This window comes from Macrobrachium rosenbergii, chromosome 6 (assembly GCF_040412425.1).
Source record: "Macrobrachium rosenbergii isolate ZJJX-2024 chromosome 6, ASM4041242v1, whole genome shotgun sequence".
In the NCBI taxonomy this organism is placed as follows: domain Eukaryota; kingdom Metazoa; phylum Arthropoda; class Malacostraca; order Decapoda; family Palaemonidae; genus Macrobrachium; species Macrobrachium rosenbergii.
The window spans coordinates 19,000,261-19,012,760 of record NC_089746.1 but is presented as its reverse complement, the minus strand read 5'-3'; the positions used below and the strand labels follow the sequence as shown (position 1 = coordinate 19,012,760).

Here is a 12,500-nt window from a genome sequence, read left to right as displayed (position 1 = left end):
GCCATAACTGAATGAACATGCTAAACATACAAAAATCATCAAATTTCAACATATGCACACCGTCACGCGTACAAGCCACATAAGGCCATTAGCCGACAAGTTGTTCACAAACAGCCAACAGATACTGTACCTCATGCGTGGGAAAGAATCAAGAAAATTATAAATGAACTGTGAAAAATCAACAAGTAGAAATAAGCATAGAACAACAAACACTTATAATCAAACAAATAGCAGTGTTATAGTTATAAAAACTATATGTGTATATACAACCGCCAGTGTTCAGGATTAAACAGGTAAGGGCATATTTAACAAGAGGGTAAAACTACGGAGTGGTTCTACAAAGCAGTCCAGCCAGTAAATAAAAGGAAAATAGTAAAATCAACACAGGACTAGACTCTACTTCACAGCTGTACGAAAATTTTTATCTTAAAACACCAAAGGCATTAAAACTCAAAAATGCATCATTTAACAATTTTTCACCTGAGTAACAACATTCCACGGACTTGTGGTATAACAACAATACAAGGGACGAATTCACAACCCATCCCTATTCAAAGAATTTTATTTAATTACCAATTGTCCGCAATTACCAAGGAAAACGATGTCCTAACAAAATACCCATTCATAATATACTAAAAATAATATTTTATGCATATGTATAAATCCTTTCATTTCAACATACATTTCTGCCATCAATATTACTTTTGCTTTTTGTTATTTATCTTTAATTATATCAAAGCATATCATGACATTTCAGAGGGTATAATTCTGTGGTATATTTATTTATATTTATTGGACCCGACTTTCTGTTTTGACGTATGCTGAATTCACGGCCACCGCTTTCTTCTTTACAACTGGCAAGTATGAAAACTGCTACACGGAAGCATCGAGCATTTCTCTCAAATCTCAATACAGAAAGCCACTCGTCTGTCAAATGAAACAAGGTATCCATAAAACATTTTTAGGTATCATATTCTGGACATGGTACCCCCGAAAGAAATTTAAAGAAAACTTAGGAATTTTTAGGGGAGACTAACTTAGTGCAATATCATTTTAGCTTTACGGTTTTCTTTGCCAACATTGGCGTGTATATATCCACAGAATTATATGCCATCATATAGCCGCACAAATAGCTTATGGGCCACGTTCATCATATATACCCATAAAGATAGGCCTGACATCGAATAATATACCTAAAACCATCTTGAACTTTATATAAAGCCATTTTGTTGGTGGGTGGGAATACCCTGGGGCTATTATTCAATTCGAACATCCTTATGCTGATGATAAAAACACATATATATGTCATATATGTCCTTCAGTTTTGGGAACGGGAAATAACGGTTAGAACGTAAATAGTGCCAGACCCTTGTAAAAATTACCTATAGAGACTATGACTTCGTGACTGTATACTATTCCTAAACATAAACATAAACACACACACATATATAATCACAACCTACAATACAAGATGCAAAGGAATATGAAATCCCATCCACATCTTTTTTGTTCATCTTCCACAAATCTCCGGCCACCTTTCTCATATTTCTCATCCAACCAAAACTGAGTCTTCCAACTCTTCTTCCCAGCTTAATCCCTAGTCAGGGTCGCTGATGAGTCTTTTCTTGGTATTTCTGTCATGTGTCCTCCCTTCGTCTATTAATTTGTCTCATGTCTTCTCGAATGCAGTCTCTCCATCTTCTCATCTTAATCTTGAATCTTGGGCTTTCACTGACACCTATCTGAGCATCCTCATTCGCCATGTTTTTTTTTTTTTCGTCAGTTGTGCCGGTTCTGGCTCATATAACACAGGTCTCATCATCACTTTATGTACTTTGTAATTCAGCCTAATAAAAGCAATCCTGATGCAGAGCACGCCTCATAACCCCTTCAATTGATCCATGAAGTTTAAATTTGACAGTTAACGTCTCTATCGATATCCACTGCATCTATTACAGAGCTGAGTCAAATACTTCAATACTCTTGATGACCTCTTCTCCCCTGGTTACTCTTGGCATGCTGGTCACCTTCCATCCCATTGGTCATACAGTATACTCAGTCTGTTTGATTTACCATCATCCCTCTGCTCTCCAAAGCATATCTCTAGCTAGCTTTCTCTCTAGTTTCTCCAATCAAAATAATGTCATCAGTGTACAATATATACCAAGGGGCTCCTCCCTAACATCCTTACTCATTGCATCCAGCACAAAACTGAACAAAAAGGGGCTCAGCACTGATTCCTGGTGCAGTCTTACCTCTACCTGGAAGCTGCTAGTCATCTTCACAGTACTTCTTACATTTCTATACATTTCTCCACACTTCCTGTCTATTACCTATGGATATGCCATTTCTAGGTCCTATACAGACCATCTGAAGAGCCCTCTGCTTCTGTCTGTACTCCATTCCCTGGCATTTAGAGAATATTCCACCAACTGTACCAATCCCTTTTGTAAAGCCTAGTTGCTGTCTTATGACTTTGATCTCCTGTCTAAGTATTCAAGTCTGTCTATAATTCTTTCAAATATTTACAGGATAAGGCCATTACTCCTCTATATTTTCACAATTTTACACACCTCTCTCTTCAGAGTCTGGTATCAAAGCCCATGAGCTCCCCTTTTCTAGTATTTCCTTTTTCAAAATTTCCTTCATTTCCTCACACAGTTTTATATGCTCCCTCCTCACCAACCATCTAGCCTGGCAGCTTTACCACTCCCATTATTTCATTACACACATTCTAAAATTTGGAATTCCATCTCCCCCTATGAATATCTCATTTTCTTCATTTAGTAATTTTCAAATATTTCTACCATTTTTTTTATAATGTCCCCCTCTTTCCTTAGTTCTTTTTCATATAAGCATTTGATTTGCTTTATGTGGGTATGCCAATTGTGCTGTCGTTTCTTGCTTTGGCTAGGCTGAAAATCTTTCCTTTGCCTTTTTCATTTCTAAATTTTGACACACTTTATCATATGCTTGTCCCTGGCTTCTGCAACTATCCTCTTGGATTCCTTACTCTTTTCTTGTATATTACCTGATCCTCTACCCATTCCTACTTTGCTTCCTTTCCTTCTGTTGTAAACTCTTTTGACCAACAAGTTTCCATATTGTCCCTTATTCCACCATTACATTCTCTTAAGATGTCTTTAAGTATCTTAACATGATTTCCTTATTCTAGGTCTGGCTCTCTCAGCTTGAATCAAATGACTTTCTTGGCCCCATGCATTTTCCTTTCAGTTCCTTCTTTTACTCTCTGATGTAAGTCCATATCTATTAACCATCACATGTAAGTCCATATCTACTAACCAATGTCGTGCAAGATGTAGTCGATCTGACTAGATCTTCCAGTGCTTTTGTACATGATCAGGTGTTCTGGCTGCTTACAAGGTGTTCGCTACTTCCAAGTCCAAAAATACTGCAAAGTTAACTGTCCTTTGCCTTCTCGAGTTTTATCTTTGTAGTCATGTCCTTGTGCCATACTGTATTCCACCATTACATTCTCCTAAGATGTCTTTAAGTATCTTAACATGATTTCCTTATTCTAGGTCTGGCTCTCTCAGATTGAATCAAATGATTTTCTTGGCCACATGCATTTTCCTTTCAGTTCCTTCTTTTACTCTCAGATGTAAGTCCATATCTATTAACAATCAGATGGAAGTCCATATCTACTAAGCAATGTTGTGCAAGATGTAGTCGATCTGACTAGATCTTCTGGTGCTTTTGTACATGATCAGGAGTTCTGGCTGTTTACAAGGTGTTCGCTACTTCCAAGTCAAACAATACTGCAAAGTCAACTGTCCTTTGCCTTCTCAAGTTCTATCGTTGTAGTCATGTCCTTAGTGGATGTCACTTAAGGCATGAATACTCTGAGCAATGTGCCTGTTTAGATCACCTCCAATAATGAATCTTTCACCTGCTTTAATTTATTCCATTCCCTCATTCAAGTCCACCCAGACATCATCTTTATCCCCTCTTCAGAACATCCAATTTGAGAAGCATACACATTCACATCATTAAGTGTGCATTTCCCCATATACAGCCCAGCTAGCTCTCTCTCTCTCTCTCTCTCTCTCTCTCTCTCTCTCTCTCTCTCTCTCTCTCTCTCTCTCTCTCTCTCTCTCTCACATTACACTAGTGTATACTTTCCAAGATAACTGTTGTATGTGCTCTCTCTCTTTTTTTTTTCATGACAAAAACTAAGCATTCTCAGTAAGTTTTGTTTAAGAAAATAAGATTAAGATCTATCCCACATTTTACTTTCTGACTTATGGTGGGTGGTCAGGTGGGATGTGGTCCAGAAAGGCAAAAAGCCTTGTCCAGATAAGAACCTAGTACCCTAGGTTAGGTCAAGGAAATAAGGTTAGGATGCATCCATATAACTGGCACTGTGACACTCCTGTCATTCACACTGTCTTTTGTGACTGACAGTGATTAAGGACATGAACCACATAGTGGTAAATGTAAGCTGGCATTCCGCAGTGAGCTAGACTATGGCAGTTGACGTTTTTCTATATTATTTTACCTGGTGAACAAGAATTTAAAGAAGTAATTTTGCCCAGCTGTAATTAAGCTGTAATTTACCTAAGAACTGCAGCTGGCGGTAAAGGGAACCCGTTGGGAATCAGGGTTTTGGACGGGGTAAATTACAGTTTAGCTACAGCTGACCAGCAAAATATTACCATTTTTGCTTTCACTTTGGGGATGGCGGAAAGGCGCTTCGCGCCTTATCAGCATTTTGAAAGATTCTTGGCAACCTTTTTTTTACATTTTCTGTAATCCCTCTAGCTAGCGCACGCAGCGCAACATTACCGCCTGCCAGATCATAAGAGCTTGCCTAGAATCTTTCAAAATGCGGATAAGGTGCAAAGCGCTGTTCCCCCACCCCCAAAATGAAAGCAGAAATGGTAATATTTTGCCGGTCGGCTGTAGCTAAACTGTAATTTACCACACCCAAAACCCCGATTCCCAATGGGTCCCCCTTACTGTCAGCTACAGTTCTAAGGTAAATTACAGTTTAATTACAGCCAGGTGAAAAAATATTACTTTAAATTCTTGTTCACCACGTAAAATTCTATAGAAAAATGTCAACTGCCATAGTCTAGCTCGCCGCGGAATGCCGGCTTAGATTTACCCACATAATTCCTTAGCTGCTAATCTGGTATTCATATCGCAGCATTTCACTCGTGGTCACCTCCAAACTCTTTATTACCCACTAAGGTATCCCATAACTGTTAGATACAGGGCTGGAGAAACACAAAAACAAGAGGTTTGCTTAATCAATAATGGCCTGAAATGTGTGAAATGCTAGATAGTCAGAATTTTATAAGGTTTATGTATTTGGAGGCATGAAAAGTATCACAGCACGAACACCCTTTTCTAAAAATTGCAATACAACAATGCTTTCTTACTAGATCATTTAAAGAATAAAAATCAAATAACTTCATTAAGTCCGTGTACCAGGAAAATGGTTAATGTTACTGCCAAGACTATACCATAAAAATGTGTGAGAGTAACACTAACTAGTCGAAAAACATACACAAAATCATACTGTTAGTCATGTAAAATATCTGAAGCAACATATTTCTCTTGTTAATGATGAATGTAGTGATTTCCAAAACCAAAGACAATCAAAACTTACACAACTTCAGAGATTGGTAAAATATGTAAACACAGTTAGTTTAATTCTGTTATCCTGCCTACCTCAATAGCTAACTACACACTTTGTACAATGAATTTTGTACAAATGAAAAGTGAATTAGAATTAGAATTAGCTGAAACTCTCAAAAACATTATTTACCTTGTAAATAATTACATTACATATGCAATTTACCAACTTTGGTAAAGTTTGTTACATAGCCAGACTTGTGTAATAGCCTATCAAGCTTAACCTAACACATCATTGTACGCTGCACCCTTACTAGCCTAACCAATCCTAGGATATTGAAACACCAGCTGTAGTGTTCTGAACATTCCCAACAGCCTATGAAAACCAGGGGAGATGTCATCGGCCATTCTTTAATATTTTCCAAATCTTGGGACGTCTTTTAACTATATAGGCTATGCAATGTTCCTTGACAATTCTATACAAACTTTACCCATCCTAGGGTAATGGCCCAGTGTTCTGCCGAACTTGAGAGCATACGGTTATTTCGCCAACCCTCATTCCCACCTAACCCCCCAATAAAAAAAAGATTAAACGCCTAGCCTACGAAACCATTTGTGGGAGTTATAGGCCAAGTTTACAAAAAAATGGTCAATACTTCCATTAACTTATCAAAGTTTGAAATCTAACCTAACGGATGTATTCTCGCAATCCCTGAATATGACCTAAAATACAAACAAAAAAATCCGTCATACCTTACCCAAAATCACTGGAGTTACTTAAATCGGTCGCTTCGTGAATAGGCCTACCACGATTGTGAGCCTAGTGGACGACCTTTCATGCTTGATCTTTATGAGGAAGCAAGGTTTTATGTGGGCGCTGTGGAAGGTGGAATTATTATTATTATTACTATTATCAGTATTCAGTGCATGAACCAATTACATTTGGAAAAAGTCCCCAGGGGCCACTAACTTTAAATTCAAGCCTCCAAAGCAAAAAAACTACTGTCCATCATTCTTATCCTTTCTGACATCGTTTTCACACGCAGTACGTGAATAAATATCTGTTGTATTGTTCCTTGTTATCACATTCTTTTCGGAAACACACCACTGTGAATCTGGCCCTAGACCATGAAACCAATGGTCCGAATCCCGATTTTCCACAAGCAATCGCGTTCTCCCAACTTCCCAAGGGCCAAGGTGAGGAAAAACAAACAACTTGACAGTTGACAGAGGCCTAATCTGCGCATGCGTTACATTACCGTATGCTACCTTTTCATTGTTGAAATGAATAAATAATATTACTTTTGTAGACTGCTGCTTTAATTTAGGCTACTCTTTTGGGGTACGGTCTTCAAAACGTATTTATATATGCGTAGAAAGCTTTTCCTTGTGATATAAGTAAATCTATACCACGGAAATGCAGTCTAACGTTCAGGTGTACCGGTAAACATTTGTGCTGGCATACCCAGGGTCCAGGTAATCCAGTTCCAGTTTCAGGCCAGGGGTGCACTGTTCGTTTACTCAGCGTTACAACTAAAATTACCTTAAAACCATGTTTATTACCCAAAACTTTCTAAAGAAACACACACACACACACACACACACATATATATATATATATATATATATATATATATATATATATATATATATATATATATATATATATATATACTGTATATATGGATCGTGTCAAGATTAGCGAACCCAGTCGCAGCGGGGTTCGGTATTCTTTACAGAAGATTATTGGGTTTGCTATTCTTTATATGGGAATAATCGGGTTCGCTGTTCTAGACATGAACACTTCGGTACCAGACATTTGATCATCCAGGGGCTAGTATTGAACAAGGCGAAATACTTTTGACCCCGAAGGGGCTAGTACTAAACACGGCGAAACAGTGTGGATGAATCAGTGTTTCGCCGTGTTTAGTACTAGACCTCATGTGGAGTTGGAGTTCGGACCGGAAAGGGTTGGCCATTCTACACATGGGGTTCATTGTTCGCTAATCTTTACATGATCCTATATATATATATATATATATATATATATATATATATATATATATATATATATATATATATATATATATATATATATATATATATATATATATATATAATTAATAAGTCATGTTAATGTGGTAAACAAAGTACATAATAACCATCTTGTGTAATAATAAGCTTTAGTGGTGCCAAATTATGCAGTACCAAAGGCGCTTTTAATTTCGCTTTCCTGTCCAGCAAATATGAACAAAGATTAAGAAAAGATAAAAGTTTTGTTGATAATTCTCATTAAAACAAAACAAAAAATACAGTATTATAAATATAACTTCCAAAAAGTTGGTACTATAAAAGAATGATCACATGTAGACAATTATACGAGAATAAATGAAAGCACTTTGGAAATACTGTGAAATTTAACGATCATGGTTAATACTAAAATATTTGCACGATTATCAGAAAAAACAAAGCATTAAAAGGAAAAAATCAATTTAGCGATCTGCAAAAACAGCAGATACAACTAGGCCTACGTTTTAAAGAATGTATGCTATCTTTGAAGGTCTGCTGAGTTTTCCTGTATGTAGGTGAAATAATTATACCGTCAAAAACAAAAGACGGGAATTGTTTAAGTTTTTCTAGAATGAAAATCTCTTAAAACCGATGAACGATAAGACTGCTTTTCCAGGGTATTCGTTACACACACACACACACACACACACACACACACACACACACACATATATATATATATATATATATATATATATATATATACATATATATATATATATATATACATACAGTATATATATATATATATATATATATATATATATATATATATATATATATATATATATATATATATATATATATATCTCACAGCTTAAAACTTCCAACGTACACATACGTAAATACGTCCCAAAGACCGTTCCCTAAGAATTAGCCTAAATTAAAGATGCACTCTGCAAAAGTAACATTATTTAATCTTTACAATAAAATGTCAGATTAAAATATATAAATGGCCATATACATTAGCACATGAAACCTACATTAGCACAAGTAAATCAAAGGAATGACAAGCGAGTAACTGATAACCAAAAAAAAATTGGGGATGCCTTTTATTTACAATAGAAACAAGACTACGGCCAGTGGAACAAACGTGCATGAGTATTTTAAGTCATTTGGATAAGTAACGGTAAAAATGTAGAACAGTTACAGGACGCAGTACATAGAGAGATACTCAATTCAATGTCTGGGTGGTTCCTTTTCGAAATTGACGCATCAAAATTTCAGTCGTTTGCTTCGTTTTCTATAACACATCAAGAGAGAAAATTAGAAAACTTTCATGATTCATATTAAGGGTAACTATGTTTTTTATTTGAATAATTTTTCTTTGCTCCTTTTCTTTAATCAGGCAAAATTTGTGTTACACCAAATGTTCTTTGATCGTTATTTTACCTTAAGTAACATATAAAACACAAAAACACCGCTTAAACATATAAGTGACTCCAGTTTTGTTATTAGTATCACGATTGTATTTTGTGCTTCATTTAGTTTTTATTCCGCATATTGATATGGATAGCCTGTCCCTAATGGAAACACCTTATTACCAGAGAAACTACTGGTCATCCTTTATTACCAGCGAAACTATTGGTCCTGTTACGAGAATTACGCTATTATAATATTTAATATGTGATAATTTTCATGCAATTAATGTTTGCATGTTTCTGGGCGTGCCTCCGGGTGTAATAGTTTCAAGCAATGCGAAAGGTCTAAGGTTAAGCCATTGCGCGAAGCAAGACTGAATTATGTCCAGCATCTGCTACTGTCACTAATGATGTTAGCAAAACTTTCAGTTTACACAAAAACTCGAACAAAATTCTACTTAAAAAAAAGCGAAGATACTTCTTTTAACGGATACGGGAAAATCATGCCAGCTATTTCAAGTGTTTGTTCCATAATCTCTGAAGGTGAAGTCGACCCACTGGCAAAATCTCTCTTGTAACCACTTGCTGAGATGGCTTGACATTCCACAGGTATGAAAAATGTTCTGTTCCGACTGGCCTTGGTCCATTGGTGGCTTCCATACTGAATAGGGCTTACGGGAAATGGAAAAAATGGGAAACATTCTGTCAATGGATTCATCATCGTTAGGAAACTGCCACACTGAGGAATTTAGAGTAAAGCCAAAATTAACAAGAACCTGAGTCTTGCTAATAATAATAATAATAATTGAATTTTATAATATTTCTGAGGCAGTTGTTGCAACTGCTATGGGTTTCTGATGGAAAATGAGAGCAAGATCCTTCAATTTGCACTTTAAAAGTTGAAAAATCAAAACATTCATCAAGATATTTGAAAGAGAACTTAGTTAAAAAAAAAAAGCTTGCTCAATAAATATCTTATCCTCTGAATAGAATCGTAGTTTAATTTCATTAGGTGAAGCAACCCCGACGATTAATGAACTGACGAAAAATACTTCCTGGTATGCAGATACTTCTCACTTTTTTCAAGCCAGCAGACCGGTCGTCCAATCAACCTAGAAATTTTGCTTCAGATCTTTTCTTTGTATGCACATATTCTACATAATTTTTTTTCTTTTAAATGATGATAACCTAAGTGAAGCTTTCACGTAACAAAGTTGAATAGCGTAAAAGGTGATCAGTAATTTCAGAAAAGCAAAGCTTTATCCACACACACAAAAAAAAAATTGTTACAGATCTCTCGGAAACTAAAGGAATGAAAGGAAGCAAGGGATCAGAGCAAGAAACGAAACAAAAATAGAAAAGTAGAAAGTCACTGTACGAAGATTTATGAAAGTTAGATATGGATCTGCATTTGAATCGTGCCCGCTGAACAAAGAAGTTTAGCTTCGCTAGTTCTCAGACGTCTCCATAGCCCTGCAGTACCAACACGAGACTCCATGCCCACTCATCTGCCTGGAATGTTTTCTTCCATATTTTCCATCCTTCCTGGATTTATAAAACTGAAAATGAAGGAAATAATTTCCCTTTAAAAGTTGTAAAAAGAATCAAGAAATAATTTTAATGTTATCAATTTTTTTTTATCATATTTCGCTTACATGTTTCTGGAAGGAGTATTTTGCTTCATTTTAAGTAAGGTTACGTTTCCGAACGTATTTTTGTATAATTTCACACGTTTTCTTGAAAAAAAAGCTATCTCTGTAATTTAGAGACGGGCTCCCATACAACGCTGAAACTTCTGACGTTTTTCTTTTCTTATGGAAATTATTTGACCGCGTTTAAATATCTGAGCCTAATAAACAAGTTTTTTTTCAAATCAACATCTGAAGTTCTCCCTCATCCTCATTTCCTTTATCGGTGGCCTTAAATTTTGATTAAACTTCTGTCTGAAAGTTTTTTTTATTCACTCCAATTGTACATTCTACATAATTTGTTCCCCCCGCCTTTCATTTCGCTCAACTTTTCTCTTCCCTCGGTCTGAGGGGGTTTTTAATTTGGCGCTCTTTCAAAGTCGCTAAAAGATCCAATTACGCCTTGACAGAGAGAGAGAGAGAGAGAGAGAGAGAGAGAGAGAGAGAGAGAGAGAGAGAGAGAGAGAGAGAGTCTGCCTTAATCAAATTGAGCCTTCTTCAATGATGCTGATGTCAGCTGCTCGAGAAAGGAGCAGTAGAGGCGCAGACAGACATACAAACAGATAGACAGAAGCTAATAGTAAAAAGCAGATGGAGTACTGAACTAGTATTTGAAATGAAAAAGGTGTAATACCGACGTTGAAGTTAATAAAGAACCGTCAGATGCACTCTTCTTAGTACTCCGTAGTTTCAAGGAGGTACCTCATAACTGTACCAGTCGAAATGAAAGCTACAGGGAAATTCTAAACCGGATTTCTGTAAAGGGAGAAGCCAAGATAAGACGAGTTTCAGCGAAGCACGAAATCCTAAGACAGATTTGATGAGACGAGAAATCCGATGAGATAAGAATTCTAATGTGAGGGATGATGAGATGCGAAACATGACGAGGTGTTCGGTAGACTTGTGCTGAATAGTGATTTGATTTCTTGATGACGATCTTGTGTTGTGCTGGATAGAGGAGAGACTTCTTGATGATCATCTTGTGCTAGATAGAGAAGAGACTTCGTGACGATGATCCTTTACTTGGATGGAGGAGAGACTTCTTGAGGACAATCTTGTGCTGCATAGAATAGAATAGAATATAGAATTTAGGCCAAAGGCTAAGTGCTGGGACCTGTAAGGTCATTCAGCGCTGAAAGGGAAGTGAATAGCAAGAAGGTTTGAAACGTGTAACAAGAGGAAAACCTCGCAGCTGCACTATGAAATAATTGTAAGGAGAAGGTGGAAAGTTAGACGGAAGAAAGAGAATATGAATGGAGGAACAGTAAAAGGAATGAAAGAGGTTGCAGCTAGCGGCCTAATGGAAGCTGCAAAGAACCTTAAGTAATGCCTACAGTGTACCACATGAGGTGCACTGACGGAATTATCCCCTCCCCTCCATAGTGTGTGCTGCATAAAGAAGTGACTTCTAGATACAGATCTTTTAACAGATAGACGAGAGACTTCTTGAGGACGATCTTGTGCTGGATAGAGAAATGACTTCTCCGATCTTGTGCTGAACAGAAATGCATCTTCTTGAAAATGATTTGTGCTGGATAGAGATGTGACTTAGTGCTTTTAATGTTATTGGCAGCTAATGGATGGCACTTTGTTGCCTTGTACTCCTGTGAAAATGTTTAACACATGACAAGCACCAGATCAGATATCCTTTTGTTTGGAGTTTCTAATAGCCAATAGGGGACCTTATACTTCCCTTCCAATTAGAAGTGACAAGGTCATAATAAAATCGATGCTGGATAGTCACTTTGGACAGTTTTTGTGATGACGGCAAGCGTTACCT

The 12,500-nt window shown here is 36.7% G+C and overlaps 1 protein-coding gene across 3 annotated transcripts in view; it reads right to left on the bottom strand.

The window, feature by feature from the left end:
- The window catches only part of LOC136839263 (prostamide/prostaglandin F synthase-like), a 117,526-nt gene that overhangs the window by 22,475 nt on the left and 82,551 nt on the right, over positions 1–12,500 (bottom strand). The window contains exons 1-2 of one of the 3 annotated variants that reach the window (XM_067105057.1): positions 6,572–7,052; positions 6,360–6,478 (exon numbers count right to left, since the gene is read on the bottom strand). The exons of 1 other annotated variant lie outside the window; for it this stretch is intronic. The gene's annotated coding sequence lies outside the window, so the exon portion shown is untranslated. Of the gene's footprint in view, positions 1–6,354; positions 7,053–12,500 lie in introns of those variants that run through there. One more of the 3 variants, XM_067105056.1, reaches the window with a different exon arrangement.